Source organism: Erinaceus europaeus, chromosome 5 (assembly GCF_950295315.1).
Source record: "Erinaceus europaeus chromosome 5, mEriEur2.1, whole genome shotgun sequence".
NCBI classification, from domain to species: Eukaryota; Metazoa; Chordata; class Mammalia; order Eulipotyphla; family Erinaceidae; genus Erinaceus; species Erinaceus europaeus.
This window is the reverse complement of record NC_080166.1, coordinates 118,655,308-118,660,124: the sequence shown is the minus strand read 5'-3', so window position 1 is coordinate 118,660,124 and position 4,817 is coordinate 118,655,308.

Genomic DNA, 4,817 nt, shown 5'->3' with positions numbered 1-4,817 from the left:
TTAACTCATTTGATTCTCACAAATACCTTGTGAGGTTGGTGCTTCTGTCACCTACCTTATACATGGGTGTAAATGAAGGCCCAGAAAGGCTTGGTTGCTGGCCCAAAGCCACACAGCTACTAATTTGCTGAGCAGGGATTCAGATCTGAGAGTCTGACTTGAGCCACCCAAAGAAAGTTTTTTTTTTATTGATTGATTTAATAATGATCGACAAGACCATAGGATAAGAGGGGTAAAATTCCACACAATACTCATCACCAGAGTTCTGTATCCTCTCCTCTCCATTTGAATCTTTCCTATTCTTTATCCCTCTGTGAGCATGGACCCAGGATCATTATGGGGTGCAGAAAGTGGAAGGCCTGACTTCTGTAATTGCTTCTTCACTGGACATGGGTTTTGGAAGGTCAGTTCATACTTCCAGCCTATTTCTGTCTTTTCCTAATGGGGCAGGGGTTTGGAGAGGTAGGGTTTCAGGGTACATTGGTGAGGTCATCTGTCCAGTGAAATCAAGTTGGTGTCATGGTAGCACCTGCAACTTGGTGAAACCCTGTGCCTCCTTTGTCCATTTCAGCCCCCTTTTGCCAATCTAGGAGTGGGTTCTGTGGCTCTACCTTGGTTCTACTTTGACTGCTCCTGCATACTTCCTCCACCACTGGCCTAGAAGTCCTGCCCTCACCCAAATTTCCCAAGTTTAAAGCAGCCTTCTTGCAAAGCATACATATGCCAGGTGTTGTCTTCAAGCTGCCATCTTGGCTCTGCCCCAATCCCAAAGAAAGTTCTTTAAAGTAAACCCAGGGCTGTGTCAAATTACCTATAACACAGACACTACTGAATAAGGTTCTTGGCTTAGGTGGTGGCATTCTGATTGTTTCCCTTCCGTTTATCTTTCTGTTTTATTGGGGTGGGGTTAATGGCATATAGTAAGTACAGCTATTGACACATGAGTAAACTTTCTCATTTCAACATGATAGATGTCTGCCAAATACTGTCACCCCCAGCCTAGGTACCCCTTCACCATCATGCACTGGGAGTTGAAAGCACCCCTACACACACACACACACACACACACACACACACACACACACACACACACACACACCTGAATCATTTGCTTTGGTGCAATACACCACACCCAGCCTAAGTTCTACTCTGTGTTTCCACTTTCTGTTGTTGTTCATGCATCCTATTTTAGTCCTAGGCTTGCCCACACAGTGACTATGTCACTTGTCATCATGACAGTGGCCAATAATGTGGAAAATCAAGGTGGGGGAAACTATAGGGTGCAATTGCTTTGCTGTGCTCTAGTATCCACAGGGGATGGACACCCTAAGGTCTAGCTGATGATCTTGTCTAAGTCCTGTCAGGAAATCCCAGATATCTGGAAATACTATCTATTAAGTGTCTGGGAAGAAAGGATACAGCTCTAGGCATTTAAGAATTAACTAAAGTCATAAGAGAAAAGAAATACATAGGGAGATAGATTTGTGACTATGACTTCATTTGGGGCAAAAAAGAAAAGGGAAAATATTCACAAATCCTCACAATGTGTGTGAAGTAAAGGCATCATTAATATTAATATGAAGAAATTTATGAAAGACTGAATCGTAGCTCATTGGGTAGAAGTGTGTGTTTCACCTAGCATGATGTTCTGGATTCAAGCTTCGCTACAACATTAGAACAGCAAGAATGGTGCCAGGAGAGCTCCATGGTGCTGGGGGTCTCTCTCTCTCTCTTTCTTTTTCTCTCCTTAAATAAAAATAATTTTAAAATGGACTTGGGAGGCAGTGAAATTAAGTATTTAATTAAGTATGAGTCTCTGAGTTTCATTCCCTTGTGCATTAAAAAAAACACTGAATTACAACAGGGTATGTAGTCAAAATATGTTGAGAGATTTGAGAGGGTAATAAGCAAAGCATCACAGACTGAGGACAGAAGGATGACAGTGACTTTGGGAGAGGGCTAGGAGGATGGGAGAACAAGGACATCACTAGGCAAGACCTAACCCACATGGTCACTCTCCTCCCAAGATGCTCTAGACACAGACTGAGAGCAAGGACCAGCCCCTGTCCCTTTGGCACCCTCACTTATAGCTATAGTAGCTGACACATTGCTTGGGTTTCAGATACTTTCTTTGAAAAAAGAAAATCAATGAATAAATGAATGAACATGGCAACTGGAATTCTCATCAAATCAGTCAAGTATATAACACTTGAAAAGAAATTTCATATCTCTTGTTCTTTTGCCCATTTGTCTTACAATTTTATTTTTAAATTATTCATTCATTTTTTCACCACTTCCATCACCGAAGGTCTGTGTTCTCATCTCCACCCCCATCGATAGTTCTCCCACAGTCTTAGATATAGGTTGACATTTTGCTTTTTCACATTCATATACTCAGTTCTCTATATTCTGTATATGAGTGAAACCATTCTGTAGTTGCCCTTCAGCTACTTACTTGATTCACTGAGCATAATCTCTAGTTCTATCCACTTTATCCCAAAGGACACAATATCATATTTTATACTGCTGCATAGTACTGTTGAGTATATATCTCATAACTTTTTTATTCAGTCATCTGTTGAAGGGCATTTTTATTGTTTCCAGGTTTTTGCTATTTGAATAAAGCCACTATGAACATGGGGGTGCATATATCCCTTTGAATCAGTGTTATAGCTTTTGGGTATATGCCTAGTAGTGGAATTGCTGGGTCATCATATGGCATTTCCGTCTGTATTTGTTTAAGGATTCACCATACTGTTCTCTATAGTGGTTGAACCACTTTGCATTCCCACCAGCAGTATAATAGAGTTCCTCTCTCTTCACATCCTCTCCAAAACTTATCTTCTCTTGCTTTATTGATGGAGCCCATTCTCACAGTGTTGTCAGGCTCAAACCAGGACACCGGGCTTGCAAGTCTTGTGCTTTATTTACTGTCCCACCTTCCCAGCTACTCTTATTTCTTTTCAAATCAATTTAAAAAAGAACCTGTGTTGAATTTCCCCCTCTTCTGTCCTCTACTTAGCATAAAAAAGCAATATTGTTAAATAAATTTTATCCATTCTCCAAGAAGGGGAGAAATGTTAGGAGAAGATGATTAGAGGTCTCTGAAACTCAATTCCATCAGTACCCAAAGAAAAAAGAGGAAAAATGGAAAGGCATTCAGAAGTAGTAATAGGTGTAGCTGTGACTTAAAATGGAAAATAAGGCAAGACCATAGGCAAAAAGGGGAGAAATATATATATATATATATATATATATATATATATATATATATATATATACAAGTAATTATAGAAATAATAGTCAGCCCATATCTGTGACCTTGGGAGAATCACTGCAGTTTCCAATGGAGGGGATGAGGACACAGAACTCTGGTGGTGGGAATAGTATGGAATTATACCCAATATTATTTTGTAAATCACTAATACAAATATAAAAAATTGATGTATAAATACATAATAAAATTAAGAGCTTAGGAATAAAAATAGATAATATTTTCAGAGTTCTGCAATGACCAAACTTTACACTGTTAAAATGTCTCAATTTATGTTAAAATTTATGTGTAAAGCAATTATTAATCTAATGGCTGCTTACACATTCAAAATATGTTTCATATTTCTGTCTTCACTGCTGCCTCCTTGTTTCTTCTGAGCTCGCTTATCAGTCTTTGAGAAAGTCTCTTAGCAGCTCCTCCTCGCACTAAGTGCCTCCAAACCAGTGTGAAACCCTTAATTTAATTAACACCATTATAATTTCCCAACAAGGCTAAATGAGATAACCTAAATTTACACCAGGAAGGAAGGAAATGAATTTTCCTCAATTGAAAAAGAGGCAAAGGCCTTGCAGAAGCACTACTTTAATAGTTGTATAGAAAATCCTGAGTCAGGAAGTCAAGAGGTTGGGAGGTTTTGTGCACTTGATAACTTTTCAAGTAGCTCTAGAAATCCCAACAGCAATTCTGAAAAGAGCCAAGAGCAAAGATATTCCCTAAGCAGTGAAAAACAATGGGAACCTGAAAAGAGGAAGTCACATCCTAATAAAAAATTGGGCTTGACACTAGTTATTTACATGCAGGTGAAGAATCCCCAGAGCTTGTCCGCCAGCTGTTTCAAAGACTTTTATTCCAAGTGCTACTCAGTCACGGTGAGAAAATATTCAGCATGTCATTTCCTAAAGCCAGATTATTAGGAGCTAGAAGGCAGGGGTCCAGGGCACATGAGAGCTTTAAAGTAAGATATAGAGGTGGATAAGAATTTTCCTTTGGGTCTAGTGAGATAGTTCAGCCTGTTAGAGCACCAACTTTTATGTCTGAGACATCGGAAGTCACAGGTTCAATCCCTTGCTAAAACTAAGTAATGCTCTGGTATTCTCTCTCTCTCTCTCTCTCTCTCTTAATACAGAAATTTCCTCCAGTGATTCTGGGTTCTGTATGGGTAGGTCAAGCAATTGAATGAAATCAGAGGGATTGGCAGATAGAAAAAAAAAAAACCTTAATTGCATACACATAGATAAATGGGGCGGGGTAGAGTGATGGCATCTGTATCCTGATCTAAGAAAGGGGACAGGCAACTGGGGCTTCAAGGAGAATGGAGGGGACTCAGATGATCAAGATTAGATTTCCTGGTTTTTTTTCTGGCTCTTTTATTATTTTATTTTTATTTCTTTATTGGGGAATTAATGTTTTACATTCAACAGTAAATACAATAGTTTGTACATGCATAACATTTATCAGTTTTCCATATAACAATACAACCCCTACTAGGTCCTCTGTCATTAGATTTCCTGTTGTTACATATTCACCTGGACACATTTCAATT